Here is a 16544-nt window from a genome sequence, read left to right on the forward strand (position 1 = left end):
TTTGCTCCTGTGAAGTCTTTTCTGGTTGAAACGCGTGTCCTCTGCTGCCTCCAGCTAGTGACAATCACCTTTTCCATAAATCTTTCCCTGAGTGCTCCCCTAAAAGAAAGCTCTCTCCTCTTGGAATTCCTATAACACTTTTCTCTGCCACTTAAATAATACTTTTCACAACTTACTTTATAGGACAATAATTACATGTTTATATGTTTTATTAATATCTATTTATTAAGCCTATATACTAGATTCCAGAGAGCTGAGAGTCAGTTTTAGGCACATGAGTAATACATGACTTTGCTTTAATCATATTTACTCATTCAACAAAAATTTATTAAACAACTACCATGTGCCAGGATACTATAATGGGCAGGCGTGACATGTCTCTTAGGGGAGATAGACTGATATGGAATCACGATGTAGTGTGGTAAGTGCTTAGTAGGGAACTTGCTACAGAAACAAATGAATTTTATCCCTTGCTTTACTTATTTTACAGTTCTAAATTGAGAAATGTATAAGAACAGTTAGTCTTATTTGTCTTACTTACTAGAACACATAAACACATTTTTAGAAAACCAGAGCAATGAGCTATGAGTATCTTGAAGTAAAATGATATCCATATTCATAAGAATATCGTCTGCAACAAGTAAATGGTACAAAATGCTTAGTGAAGATGGAGAATCTGGGCTCCAGCTGTTCTCCTCTCTCCCGCCTTCTCCCCTTCCCCTCTTCTCTTCTTTCTCTTCTAATTTTTTTCTTTTCCCTTGCTCTCCCAAAGGATGTGGGACAACATATAAAAATATAGAGGATGTAACAAGATAAAAATACAATTAAATATAAGAGAGTCAAGCAAGCCAACTGGTATGCGCTGTGTTTCCAGACTCAGTTTTCTTTATTTCTGATATGACAGGCACTGTGGCACCTTGATAAGCACGCTCAGCCTTGGAATCTGGAGTCTTGGGTTCAAGTTCTGGCTCTATGACATATCAATCTTACAATTATAAAAATCCCATTTAATTTTTTGGAGTCTCTGTCTCTTTTTCAAAGTGGAGATAAAATTACCTTCCCATCTCATAAGATTGTGAGGATTCTCTCATGTAAACTATGAAAATAATTTGTGGTCTGTCAAGTACTCTGTATGTATACCTATTTTTAAGAGATCCCTTTTTGTCAACCCACTGACAATCTCTGGTTGATAGAAAAGCTGTAGGCATTTTTGAGTTTTCCGGCTTGTCACTTCACAACATTTCAGTGGTGAGGTACCAGGACTGTAGTAGGCATACCTGAGGCCATCAGATGAGCTTCAGGGCCAGAAATCCTAAAGACTGAGACAGACCACTAGTCCCAATTTATAACTCCTCCTTCTCTAAGAAAAGCAAGAGGGAACATGTGTTCATACCCCTGTGGTCTGTCGAGGGATGGATGGTGACTCAACAGGACCTAACACATTCTTACAGCAGGAACTAGTCTCAGGCCATTAAGAGCATTGAGCTGAGAATCCGGGCTTCCCTGGTGGCTCAGATGGTAAAGAATCCGCTTGTAAGGTAGGAGACCTGGGCTTGATCACTGGGTTGGGAAGATACCCTGGAGGAGGGCATGGCAACCTACTCTAGTATTCTTGCCTGGAGAATCCCTATGGACAGAGGAGCCTGGTGGGTTACAGTCCATGGGGTTGCAAAGAGTTGGACATGAATGAGAGACTTTCACACACAATGTTGAGGGTCATTCCTTAACAAGGGTTTCTCAAAAGGACATATTTATTCAGAGGCTTTTTTTGGTGTAAATCGTCGGTTCAGTTCAGTTCAGTTCAGTCGCTCAGTCGTGTCTGACTTTTGCAACCCCATGAACTGCAGCATGCCAGGCCTCCCTGTCCATCACCAACTCCCTGAGTCCACCCAAACCCATGTCCATCGAGTTGATGATGCCATCTAGCCATCTCATCCTCTGTTGTCCTCTTCTCCTCCTGCCCTCAATCTTTCCCAGCATCAGTGTCTTTTCCAATGAGTCAGCTCTTCGCATGAGGTGGCCAAAGTATTGGAGTTTCAGCTTCATCATCAGTCCTTCCAATGAACACCCAGGACTGATTTCCTTTAGGATGGATTGGTTGGGTCTCCTCACAGTCCAAGGGACTCTCAAGAGTCTTCTCTAACACCACAGTTCAAAAGCATCAATTCTTTGGCCCTCAGCTTTCTTTATAGACCAACTCTCACATCCATACATGACTACTGGAAAAACCATAGCCTTGACTAGGTGGACCTTTGTTGGCAAAGTAATATCTCTGCTTTTTAATATGCTATCTAAGTTGGTCATAACTTTCCTTCCAAGGAGTAAGCATCTTTTAATTTCATGGCTGGCGTCACCATCTGCAGTGATTTTGGAGCCCAGAAAAATAAAGTCAGCCACTGTTTCCACTGTTTCCCCATCTATCTGCCATGAAGTGATGGGACCGGATACCATGATCTTAGTTTTCTGAATGTTGAGCTTTAAGCCAACTTTTTCACTCTCCACTTTCGCTTTCATCAAGGGGCTCTTTAGTTCTTCTTCACTTTCTGCCATAAGGGTGATGTCATCTGCATATCTGAGGTTATTGATATTTCTCCCGGCAATCCTGATTCCAGCTTGTGCTTCACCCAGCCCAGTGTTTCTCATGATGTACTCTGAATATAAGTTAAATAAGTAGGATGACAATATACAGCCTTGACATACTCCTTTTCCTATTTGGAACCAGTCTGTTGTTCCATGTCCAGTTCTAACTGTTGCTTCCTGACCTGCATACAGGTGTCTCAAGAGGCAGGTCAGGTGGTCTGGTATTCCCATCTCTTTCAGGATTTTCCACAGTTTATTGTGATCCACACAGTCAAAGGCTTTGGCATAGTCAATAAAACAGAAATAGATATTTTTCTGGAACTCTCTTTCTTTTTCGATGAGCCAGTGGATGTTGGCAATTTGATCTCTGGTTCCTCTGCCTTTTCTAAAACCAGCTTGAACTTCTGGAAGTTCATGGTTCACATATTGCTGAAGCCTGGCTTGGAGAATTTTAAGCATTACTTTACTAGCGTGTGAGATGAGTGCAATTGTGTGGTAGTTTGAGCATTCTTTGGCATTGCCTTTCTTTGGGATTAGAATGAAAACTGATCTTTTCCAGTCCTGTGGCCACTGCTGAGTTTTCCAAATTTGCTGGCATATTGAGTGCAGCACTTTGACAGCGTCATCTTTCAGGATTTGAAATAGCTCAACTTGAATTCCATCACCTCCACTAGCTTTGTTCATAGTGATGCTTCCTAAGGCCCACTTGACTTCATATTCCAGGATGTCTGGCTCTAGGTGAGTGATCACACCATTGTGATTGTCTGGGTCGTGAAGAACTTTTTTGTACAATTCTGCTGTGTATTCTTGCCACCTCTTCTTAATATCTTCTGCTTCTGTTAGGTCCATACCATTTCTGTCCTTTATTGAGCCCATCTTTGCATGAAATGTTCCCTTGGTACCTCTAATTTTCTTGAAGAGATCTCTAGTCTTTCCCACTCTGTTGTTTTCCTCTATTTCTTTGCATCGATCACTGAGGAAGGCTTTCTTATCTCTCCTTGCTATTCTTTGGAACTCTGCATTCAAATGGGTATATCTTTCCTTTTCTCCTTTACTTTTCACTTCTCGTCTTTTCACAGCTATTTGTAAGGCCTCCTCAGACAGCCATTTTGCTTTTTTGCATTTCTTTTTTTGGGGATGGTCTTGATTCCTGTCTCCTGTACAATGTCACGAACCTCCATACATAGTTCATCATTGGTAGGCACACCTATTTCCAGTGGTTGGGAAATGCAAAATCTATTAATGTGTTTTTCACCTTTTAAAAAATCTGTATGTGTGTTTGCCATTAGTAGGTGCTGGAAATGATGAGATGGAAAGAAAGATATCCCTGTTTATGGATAGTTTTGCTAAGTTCAGTATCTTGCCACCTTAGGAAGGTGTAGGTTGACCAAGTGCCAGAAAAGGAGCTAGAAGTAGATATCTGATGGCTGTTTCCCTCATTCCCTGCTACGTAGAGGAGAATTTTGGGTCAATTATAATGCGATTTGTAAAATGGAAATAAAGCCAAGTACAACTATTTGTTTAACCTTGAGGATGGCATTTGATAACTGGGGGGAGATGTCTTCTCTTATCCTCATATAAACACTGGTGGGAAGTAACTCTCAAATTAAACTTCAGGAAAGGGAGGCAGGTGCGGATAGAGCAGAAAGAAGATTTGGGAACATTACACGTGGAACCAGCCCCAGGAGGGATTTGGGGAAAGCTAATCTTGACTACCTACCTACTTCCTACCCTCTGCACCAACTGCTCCCCTGATGCTGTCTGGCTACCCTGTCCTTCCTCTCCTCCCCTTCCCCATTTTGAATGACCTCCCCTTCAATATTTAGAACCATCCCCATAAAGTCCCTTTTCTACTGTGCCTTATTTCAGGTTGGTTTTGGGAAGGAATAAAGTAACCTGATGAAATTAACTTGAGGTCACCTTATATTTAATCTAATAATCTATGCAGGATATTAAGAACTTCTCCCCTTTCCATTGTAATAAACTCAAATGTAAACTGAGACTGGATACAGGGAAATATCCGATGTCTCTGCTGATGTATGCCCTTTATAAAATTTGTGGATTCTAAATATCAATTTGGCCTGACATTACTTCAAGGACTTCTCTCCCTCACCTTGGTTTATTTTATAAGTTGATTTGAAGTTATTATCATGGTTTTGACTTGTTACAGGAGGTTCAATTTTATTGCTTGATGCAAAATGCCCTTCATTATCCAATAAGTTGAAATTTATTTCATTCTCTCAATTAATTATTCCCCTTAAAATATAATTAGGAATGGAAAGAGATCATTTTATAATGTTAAAGCTGGTTGGTTTCAAAATCTTACTTCTGCTTCACTCCAGAAAACAACTTCCCAGGATATCTGGACCACTAATTTAAGTCCTGTAATCTTCTTGGAGAATTGCTGCATCCAATGGGACTTAGTACCTGCATTTATGGAAAGGCTTTGGCTTCACGACCCTGAGCAAAGTTGTGTATAGAAAAGAAGTCGATAAGTTTTCTGCTCAGTTAGAACCCTAGAGACTTTTATTATTTGATATCTATCAAGATATTTTCTTGAAAATACCTTGACTTTAGTCACTTTTTGTTCTGGAAGAACTCATTGATTATTAATTTAGAGGATTCGACCTTACTGATTTATGTCTCCTTAAATTTGTGTTCTCAGATTCTGTGTTGACAAATTAGACTTGGAAGTTGTGCTTTGCCGCTAATTGAACATTTTAGCAGATTTAAAAATTAATGAGCCAAAGCTTCTTCTTCTGGAATTTATTTAAAAGGAGTCATGTCCATCGAACAAGAACTTGTTTTCCTCCCCTGCATTTCCACCCTAAGGAACCATATAATTCATTGAGTGTTTATAATGGTAACTGGCTGAGTGGTAAAAATGAGGTGGAATGGTGGGTCTGAGTGATGCCACACATCTGCTTGTCTGTTTTATTAAAAAGCATCTGTTACTTATTTAAAAAGGGATTTTACTAATGAGCTCACTTGATCATATCTCAGGGGCAGGTCAGAATTAAAGAAGGTTAATCAACTTAGAAAGACTTCCTGACCATTATTTACATTTGTTTGTGTTTTAGGATCCTCAGGGAGCCTTAGGGTACAACATTCAGAAGGCTTTGTAGCTGTCATTAAAAGCTGAATATTCAGGAAGTGGCTTACATAAATGTTTTCTTTTCTTGAATCTGGACCTATAAGTGGTAAATGCTTTATTTTTTCAGTCTGTTTGTGAGGAATCTGTTGCTTTTATGCCAGGGTTAAGTGAAAGAGAAGAGAGAAATGGGTACAGCTTTTCCTTTTGTGTACATCTGATAGAACTTATCGTCAGCAATGGAGAATGCTCTTGGGAATGTTTTTCCAGGGCTGACTTTGGGTTACACCTAAATTCTTTCTCTTGGTCTTTTGATGATTAATAGCCCACAGTCAGTGAGATTGATAGCTAAGATTAGAGTTCAGCATCTCTTCATGGAACAGAGAGAAGGTACATCAGGCTATTATTCATAACCTCAATATTACCATGCCAAAGAAACAGCTTATGTATCTATTGACAGGGTTATTTCCATACTAAAAACAAAACAAAGTGAAAACAAAATAAAGAAAAAAGTATAGGTCCATAATATACAACAACAACAACAACAAAAACGTTTGAGAATATAAGTTGAGAGGAGAATGGTTTTCTCTAGGTCCCTGTGCAGGTCAGTCACTAAACTTATTGATGCTGGTGGTCCCATGACGGGCTGACCTTGCAATCGAAGGAAGGTAGGGCTGGAACTACAATAGGATAGGGTCAGAGTTCATGGCCACAGAGAGTGTGAGGGAAGACAGGCAAAACCTGACTTCTGGTCAAGGCCAAGACACTGTGTGATAACTGCATCCTTTTTTTGTGTCCTAGGGATTGTAGACTTTGGATTTGAAGGAATCTTACAGATTGGAGTCTAATCCCCTCACTTTTCAGCTGAGGAATTAGAGATTCAGACATTTAAGTGATTTTCCCTGTCCGACATCTAGTTGTCGCAGAGCTGTGAACAGAAGAGAGGTCTCTGGCCACCCACCTTGCCAACCCATTTCCCACTGAAATTCTTATCCCTGGATGCTGTCTTTGTGTGGCAGGTTGCTCATGGCTCTAGGGAAGACTATCCAGTTGATAACAAAGAGCTCCACCATTCAATAAATATCTGTTGAGTGTGGACTGGCCTGCCAGGCCCTGCCCTAGGCACTGATGTCTTTAGAGTGACCTCTTCATGTTCTTCATTTTCCCCTGTGACTTTCCTTTCTTCCCGTTTGTCAGCACCTCTCTGAGACTCGTTTTCACTGTTTACATTAGCTTCCTGTTAGTTCTAGAAGACCTTGGGGTGGCAGTGCCGTGGACAGTTTCAGGGGAGGGGGTGTCTGATGTCTATTGGAAGTGATCGCTCATAACTTTGTATTAACAACGTCTAGAAGGACCACAAAGGTTGGTTTTCTTAAGTCTTTTAGAAAAACAAAGGGGCACAATAGATTTTCACAGAGGAAGGAGAACCAATAAATCTTGGTTGTATTTGGTTTCAAAAGCTGCATAAGAATTTGCATGTAGATTTCTCAAGAAATTTGAAAAAAGGCAGAGAGTTTGGAAGTGAGCTTGAAACAATATCTTTTGTATCACGAGAAGAAGATAGATGATTATTTTCCCCTATAAAATAAATATGATGTTATTTATTTTTCTAGGACTCCCATGATATCCCAAGTGGAAGATTATCTTAACATTTTACAGGTAGTTAGAGGTAAGCATTCTTCCTTTCTGTCTGCTCCAGAAGAAGGAAGTATCTTTACTACTTCTACTTAATGAGGAATATAAATATTGCATTGATAGGATTATGACAGAAATTTATTTCGTGTAGAAATAAGTCACTTGCAAGACTCAGAGTATGAAATTATATTTATTTTAACATTTGTCTCTCCTATATATGAGACAATTATCTACAATTCACATCAACACAGGACTCATTTCACAGTCTATGAGCACTCTGATTTATTTTTTATCTTCAGGAAATATTATGAGTATTAAAAATTTTGTTAATTCTATAGCAACTTAGTCTTCATGGAAGAACTGTTAGGATGTAGGATTAATTGTTGTTGTATTGCTAGAAATTGCATTAACTGACACAGAATTTGGGAAATAGATTTGTGTAAGGAGAAATTATGTCTTGGTCATCTAACCAACATCTTTTTGTGGGGAATCATATACAGAAGGCTTCTCTGGTAGCTCAGATGGTAAAGAATCTGCCTGCAATGCAGGAGACCTTGGTTCAATCCCTGGGTTGGGAAGATCCCCTGGAGAAGGAAATGGCAACCCACTCCAGTATTCTTGTCTGGAGAATTTCACAGACAGAGGAGTCTAGAGGGCTACAGTCCATGGGGTCACAAAGAATTGGACACAACTGAGTGACTAATGTATACGTGTACAGAAAGGGAAGCTTGGTGTGGCTCACTGTAAATTTATTTTTTTCTTACCTGATATGCTTGTATTTATTTTTTAGACTCTCCAAATATTTTTGAGTCTTCTCTAATGGCTTACCATAGAATGAGGATGAGAATAAGGAAGTATATTTTGCTATGGGCAGACGTGATAGAATAATTTTCATTTTCCCCCCCCCGCTTCCCCCGCCAAGTCCTCAGAGCCTATGAATATGTTACCAGACTTGGCAAGCAGGATTCTGTGGATGTCATTAATTTTTGGCCTTGAGATGGAGATATTTTTCTGGGTTATCTGGGGTGGAGTACAATCTAATTACACAGGTCCTTAAAAGAAACTTCTAGGACTTCCCTGGTGGTCTAGTGGTTAAGACTTTGCCTTCCAGTGTAGGGGGTGTGGGTTCGATCCCTGGTCAGGGAGCTAAGACCCCACATGCCTCGTGGCCAAAAAGAAAAAAACCAAACAAACCATAAAACAGAAGCAATATTTTAACAAATTCAATGAAGACTAAAAAACATGGTTCACATTAAAAAAAATAATAATAAAAAAAGAAACTTCCCAGGCAGTGAGCACAGAGATGTGATGATGGAACAAGTCAGAGAGATGTTATGTTGCTGGTTTTGAAGATGGACGAAGTGGCAAGAGGCAAGGAAATGCATTATCATTTAGAGCCTCTGGAAGGGAACAGTGCAGTGCTGCTGACACCTTGATGCTAAACCTGTGAGATCTGTGTGGCAGTTCTGACCTCCAGAACTGCAAGATAATCCATGTGTATTGTTTTATCTAGTTCCTGTTGTTGTTCAGTCGTTTAGTCGTGTCTGATCCTTTTGCAACCCCATGGACTGTAGCCTGCCAGGCTCCTCTGTCCTTGGGATTTCCCAGGCGAGAAGGCTGGAGTGGGTTGGCATTTCCTTCTCCAGGGGATCTTCCCTACCCAGGGATCAAATCAACCTAGGGACTGACATTTGTGGTAATTTGTTACAGTAGCAACAAAAATGATACCCTGGAGATTTGATTTCACAAGAGAAAACATGAGATGGGGATGAATGGGCTTTTCTTTAGATGGAGAAGTGGTAACATTTGGGACCTGAAAGAAGTAGTCGTGGAACCAAGAATTTATTTTATTTTTAATTGGAGAATAATTACTTTACAATATTGTGATGGTTTCTGCCACAGGCATACACATGTCCCCTTCCTCTGAAACCTCCCTCCTGCCTTCCTCCCCATCTCAACCCTCTAGGTTGTCACAGAGTAGCAGCTTTGTGGAAGCCAGAATTTTCAAGTGAAGATTTTTATAGGTAATCTGGAATGAAGATCGTATCATGGGGAAAACTCCAGGTTTCCCCATAACTGTGCTCCTGTCTACCTAGTGAAATGTCAAACTTCACAAACTTCTGCGTGGGCATGTGGCAGACAGTATGTTGAGGTGCACTGGCCCCAACTTACATGGCAATAATACCACTCAGTTATATTTGGGGGCTGTTTCAGCTTCTGATTTGATATCTTTAAATATAATTTTGGAATCTAGTTATCAAGTGTTGCTAGGGGCAACCTAGACAAAAGATATACATCAACCTCAGGCACTGTGTGCCCATTAAAGAAGTCGGGAGTCCGTGTGGAAAAGCAATGGGGAGTTAGGATGCACTGCCATGGTACAGTTTTTTTCTTCACACGCGCAGAAACTTTTAGCCAGGAGAAAGCTAGAGGGAGAAAGAGATTCTGGACTCAAGAGAGGCTTACATAACTTTCCTTAGAATAGACCCTGAAGGAAAGGAGAGAAACAAACCTCTAAAAGGCAGTGCCACTCACCCTGGGATACCAATGCCCTTAGGTGAGTGACTGGTTCTGTAAAGTATATGAAGCTACAGGACATGAGGACATCTTCCTGGAAGTCAGTTAATGGAATAATTTTGGAAAAAAAGTTTTTAAAATGTGATGCAATAAGTGATGAAACAGAAGTCATGATTTGCACCAGTATTTGAAGACAAGACCTCAACGGAATTTCATGCCACCACAGACCATGGAGGTTCACCCAGCCTTGGTAGAAAGGCGTAGGAAGCACTGATGAGAGGAAAGTGAAAACTCCTCACCGTCTGACCTCCATTTCCACAGCCCCCCACCCCCCACCATGGGGAGTCACAAACAACTGGGATTTCCCAGATACTGACTTCTAAATTGTAAGGTCGTGTGTCTTATGAACTAGTCCATCTTGCAATATTCAACCGTATACAGAGTTTGTGTATACTCTTCATAACTCGACCTGAATCTTTCTCTCCAGACCACTCCCCGCCTTTCTCAGTCACTCACCTTGTTTTTTAGCCAAACTGCTCCATTCATCCTCAGGCCCTGTTTCAAGCTGAGTTTCCAGGAAGCAAACTCTAGGAGAGAGAGTCTGCTTATGCAGGAAGTTTATTAGGGGGGCTCTTTGGGATTAATCAGCTTCCTTGGTGACTCAGATGGTAAAGAATCTGTCTGTAATGCAGGAGACCCAGGTTCAATCCCTAGGTCGGGAAGTTCCCCTGGAGAAGGAAATGGCTTCCCATTCCAATATTATTGCCTGGAGAATTCCATGGACAGAGAAGCCTGGGGGGGGGGGCTACAATCCGTGAGATCACAAAGAGCTGGACATGACTGAATGACTAACACTTGGGATTAATGACTGATGTAGACAAAGAAGCAGGATTGGGCAGAGGGAGAAGCTAGACTTAGATACAGCCTCAATAGAAAACATCAACTGTCCCCCAGGGGAACTCCGAAACTGGGAAGACCCCTCAGAACTCTCCCGTGTTGGGGCAAGGAGACTGGGCCTTTATCCTTCTGTGTAGGACAGTTATGGGATTCTGGCTGCCTGGACACAAGGATGCTAGATTTAGCAAATAAAAATACACAATGCTCAGTTACATTTGAATTTCAGATCATGAGGCGGTCCTAAGATGGTGGAGGAATAGGACGGGGAGATGACTTTCTCTTCCACAAATTCACCAAAAGAACATTTAGATGCTGAGCAAATGCCACAAAGCGACTTGTGAATGCTGGCAGAGGACATCAGACACACAGAAAGGCAGATCATAGTCTTTGAAAGGAAGTAGGACAAAACTTAAAAGATAAAAAGAGAGACAAAAGAGGTAGGGACGGAGATCCGTCCTGGGAAGGGAGTCTTAAAAAAGAAGTTTCCAAACACCAGGGAACACTCTTCGGCGGGTCTGTGAATTTCAGATCAACAATGATTAGTTTTTTAGTCCAAGTGTATTCCATATCATATTTGGGACATGCCTTTATGAAAAACTATTTGCTGTTGACCTAACATTCAAATTTAACCGGGTGTCCTGTATTTCATCTGGCAACCCTACCCGGGGAGGGAGCACGCTCATTAAGGAAAGAAGAGGACGTTTAAAAAGGTAAGAATCTGGAGAGGCCTCTGCAAGAGGGTGGTATCTGAGCAGGGCCCTTATGGGCAGTCTGGATTTGGACATGCAGAGATGGACAGCCCATGAGAGCACAGCGAGGGAGCCCAGGGGTCACTGTGCACTTGGACCAGGCACACACTGCCTCTGCGGATTCCCAGAGAGGCTGACAGCTGAGGCAGGACTGCGGGCAGCACTTCCAGGAGTTGGGGTCATAAATCCTTCAATCCTCAAGTCCTGGGGGCGCACCTCAGCATCCACGATAGACACACATCACCTCCCACTGTGCATCACTGGGAATTAGCTGTCACTGGGAGCCAGGCTGGTGTGCATGGGCTTTTATTAATCAAACAATATTTGGCAGGAGTTAAACAGAGGTGTTATGGTTCCTCTCACTCACTTAAAAAGAAAGGAAAAGGACCTGTTCAAGTTGAACTCAGTGACCCATCTCTCTATCTCCAAGCCCTGAGAGCAAGAAAAAGATTCTCCTGGATGCTTGATTTATGGTTTTATTATCAACAACCAGGACTGACTTGAACTGACAACTGATTCTGTTATATAACAGTTTCAGGAAGAATCACTACAGAACATTGTTTATCAAGTTAATGTTCTCAAATATGTAAACATCTCTCCATATTTATTTATTTATTTTTGGGGGTTTCCTTCTTTTTTTTTATTAGTTTATTTTCTATTTTTTAACTTTACAATATTGTATTTGTTTTGCCATACATTGACATGAATCCACCATGGGTGTACATACATATTTAAATTCCTTATGGGAAACAGCCCTATCTAGTAAGCTAACTCACTTGCTTAATTAAGTGTATATTTCATGATTATAACATACTGAAAGGTTATGTTACTTTCTGGGAGTTTTACTAAGACGTCATGTGGCTCAGATGAACTTTTGGGTGTCCTGCTTTAAATTTTTTCTAGGTGAAAATCTTTTAGGGCTATAAATCTATCCATTTGTCACCAACATCATATAAATGTCTTTATGTTAACATGGGAATCTAATCTCTTTCTGAAAAAAGTCTTGGTTCTGGCTAGGGTTTATCTCTTGGCCTGTCTCTGCAAGTATTAAAACTTACTTTCAGGAATACCTCATTGTTAGATTGCTTGCTCTGATTCCTAACCCAGCTTAGTTGAACCAAACCATACAGCCATGCCCTTTGCAGGAACATAGAATAGCTGTTTTCCAACTGCTTTCAGGAAATATAACCCCAACTTGTAGTTTCATCATAATTATCAAATTCTTATTTAAGAAGGATTGTCTAAAAACCTGCAGTTTATTGATTCCTTTAGATGTTTTGAAATTCATATCTTGACTGCTGAAAGCTACATTCTTATGCCACATTATCTGACTTTCATAAAATTGCTTTTACAAAATTGTGTTTTAATTTTATCCTCTCTTCATCTTGAAGAATATAACGCAAAAAAGTTGTGTGAATCCTGCTAATGACAATGACATGTTGATAGTAATAATGATAATATATTCACTATTAATTATATGATGATAATTCATGAATTCACTCATTCAATAAATATACATTGAACAACTTCTATGTGTTAGAAATTCTTTTGAACCCTGGGAATATGGATGAATGAGATAGACCAAAATGTATGCCTTCATTGAATTTATATTTAAGTTAATGGAGGGGGAGAGAGATTTTAAAAAAAAGTCTCATTGATGATAGTGCTACAGGAACAAGAAAAGCTAGGAAGGGGGATGGGGAATTGTGATTTTAAGTAGGTGATCACGGAAGAGCTCTTCAGTGATGCCTGGTACCACCCACATATTTCTCTGGGTATTTTACATTAGGTTGTTGTTCATTATTTAACCTTGAGAAGATGTTGTTCATTATATTACACAGTGTCCTCGTTATGAAGGCCCAAGGGAGAACTTTCCCTTTGGTGGTACAATTTGCAATCGTTGGGCTTCTCCTGAGTAATTGGTTTCTTTTTATCTTTCAGGCACAGAGAATCATGTAACAGATCATGTTTACTTCCTTGTTTAGACTACAAGGGAACTTGAAACTTTGGCCTGAGCTAGGAGTACTGACCTTGCTTTTGGCTTCATCTTACCTTTTCTACTTCATTTTAGCCTTTGTCCCAATTGACTCACCTACTTATTTTAAATTTCATTCTATGTTATATTTATTTTGGTAAGCTTCCTTAAATTTTTTTTTTTAACAAAAGAAGACATGAATAAAAATAAGACCCCCAGTACTGATGTGCACACACACATAAGCATACATAAATAAACAAATCATGTGAAGGTGTCATATATATTCCTTATTTCACTGTACCTTGAACTTGGAGTTCTTATTTGAAAAAGCATTTCATGCTTCATGGGACCCTGCTTATATCGATGCTCAATAAATATTTATGGAATTACAGTTTTAGTAGTGGTTATAATTTAAATGAGAAAGATACTCATGAATATCTTGAGAGTTTTTCCATTTGAATGTAAGACAAGTAAAATTTTTCTGGCTTAGTTTTGAAAATAATGATGTTTAAAATATCGAACCCTTTAATATGAATGTGGGGGGAGCAAATCTGGAACATGGTCAATATATAATAATGACCCTTCTAAATCACTTCCTAAAAGTTTTAAATCAGCGGCTTCTACTTCTGAGATGATGAAGCCCTTTGAAACTACCACTCTCTCTCCAAGCAAATTCAGTAGCACAAAAAATGTATTTTCAGTCCTAGCTGAGCCATGGACACCCTGAAGCCATCCATCAATCAACCCCAGGTTATGAATGCTTATAACTTATTTTTCTTTTTAAGTAATACTATATATTCTTAAAATTTTAATATCAAAAAGCATGAAAAAGCAGAAGAATTACCTTTAACTTCAGCACCGAGACAGCTATTTTGCACAATATTTGGACATATTTATTTTTGATCATTCTATTTTCATTTTTTAAAATAAGTTGAGATTACATAAATTGTTACTGATTTGATTTTATATCCTGATTTTTTTTGGCTTAACAATATAATAGTAAGCAGTTCCCAAAACTTTGTAGACATCGTTTTTCATGGTAAATTTATACATATATTTATAAATAGTATACACTGAAATATTACAAAACAATTAAAATAATATGTAAAAATATAATGTGCCTCATTGTTTTTCTAATGTTATAAATTTACTTACCCTCATCCCTTGTATTTGCTTTAATGTTGCTGTGAACACCTTGGAACAAATCGTTGTTGATATATCCGGATATTTCCCTAAGGATCCCTGAAAGGAGAATTACTAGGTTCAAATGTAATATCATAACAAATATTAATGATATACATGGACAAGTTGTTTTTCAGAGAAATTGTTGCAGTTATATGGTACCAGCAGTGTGTAAAAGCACAAAAGTATCTACCTTACCTCACTCTTGCCAGTATTGGGCAGTTCCACTAAAAACAGAGACTTAAGTAGGAAAAGGAGTACGTCAAGACTGTATATTGTCACCCTGCTTATTTAACTTATATGCAGAGTACATCAAGAGAAATGCTGGGCTGGATGAAGCACAACCTGGAATCAAGATTGCCAGTAGAAATATCAATAATATTTCTAATTATAATAATTAGGGTGGCACCTTATAATATTAAGAGTGGTAGATGACGCCACCCTTATAGCAGAAAGCCAAGAAGAACTAAAGAGCCTCCTGATGAAAGTGAAAGAGGAGAGTGAAAATTTTGGCTTAAAGCTCAACATTCAGAAAACTAAGATCATGGCATCCGGTCCCATCACTTCATGGCAAATATATGGGAAAACAGTGGACACAGTGGCAGACTTTATTTTGGGGGGGGCTCCAAAATCACTGCAGATGGTGACTGCAGCCATAAAATTAAAAGACGCTTGCTCCTTGGAAGAAAAGTTATGACCAACCTAGACAGCATATTAAAAAGCAGAGACATTACTTTGTCAACAAAGTTCCATCTAGTCAAGGCTATGGTTTTTCCAGTGGTCATGTATGGATGTGAGAGTTGGACTATAAAGAAAGCTGAGCACTGAAGAATTGATGCTTTGAATTGTGGTGTTGGAGAAGACTCTTGAAAGTTCCTTGGACTGCAAGGAGATCCAACCATTCAATCCTAAAGGTGATCAGTCCTGAATATTCATTGGAAGGACTGATGTTGAAGCTGAAACTCCAACACTTTGGCCACCTGATGCAAAGGACTGACTCATTTGAAAAGACCCTGATGCTGGGAAAGATTGAAGGCAGAGGAGAAGGGGGCAACAGAGGATGAGATGGTTGGGTGGAATCATCGACTCAATAGACATGAGTTTGGGTAAACTCTGGGAGTTGGTGATGGACAGGGAGGCCTGGCATGCTGCAGTCCAAGGGGTTGCAAAGAGTCAGACACGACTGAGCGACTGAACTGAAATAAATCAAAAAACTTAATTTGCTAGGTGAAAAACGGTGTCATTTTTGCTTTAATCTGCCTCTCTTTGATTACTGATGAGGTTTGCTTTTAAAAATATGTGTTTAGGATTTACCTTTTCTCTGTAATGATCATGTGTTTAGTTGAGGAGTGTTCTTTTTCAATGTGATTTTTATACAAGAAAGTCTGTTAGTAAAGTTTAGTTCTTTTTCAGGCAAGTCCTATTTTTAAAAGTTTATTCCTAGGTATCACATGTTTTGTTTTTCTTGCTGTAATACAAAGGGAATTTTAAATTATGTTTTCTAACTAGTTATTACTGTCATACCTAAACATGATAGATTTTTATGTGTTTATGTTGCATTAAATTTTTAATTGATCCTCTTGGAAATTTTAGACATACTATTATTTATTGTCTGCAAAGAAAGATTCCTTTTTTTCCTAAGGTTTATGTCTCTTACTTCCTGTTCTTATTCTTATACTGGCTAAAGCCTCCAGAAGATTAAATAATGGTGATGATATGAATTCATACACTTTCTTCTTATTTTAATGGGATTATCTCAAGTATTTCATTGTTAAATGCAGCAGCTCTAAGCTTAAGACAGATTGTTAGTGACAGTTTGGAATTTTATTAAATAACTATTCCGCATATGCTGTCATGATTATGGTTTATCTCCTACTGTATTATTGGTTTGATATTTTTAATTTCTTAATATTCAACA

General features: G+C 39.2%; 1 long non-coding RNA gene across 1 annotated transcript; it reads left to right on the forward strand.

Moving 5' to 3' along the window:
* Positions 1-7284: 7284 nt before the first annotated feature.
* Positions 7285-10263, forward strand: LOC145523199 (uncharacterized). Its single transcript, XR_014066417.1, has 2 exons — positions 7285-7340; positions 9273-10263. It is a non-coding gene; the product is annotated as an uncharacterized LOC145523199 (long non-coding RNA).
* Positions 10264-16544: the final 6281 nt, after the last annotated feature.

The sequence above is a fragment of the Giraffa tippelskirchi genome, chromosome 10, assembly GCF_054371585.1.
Source record: "Giraffa tippelskirchi isolate mGirTip1 chromosome 10, T2T-mGirTip1v1.2.pri, whole genome shotgun sequence".
Classification (NCBI taxonomy): Eukaryota; Metazoa; Chordata; class Mammalia; order Artiodactyla; family Giraffidae; genus Giraffa; species Giraffa tippelskirchi.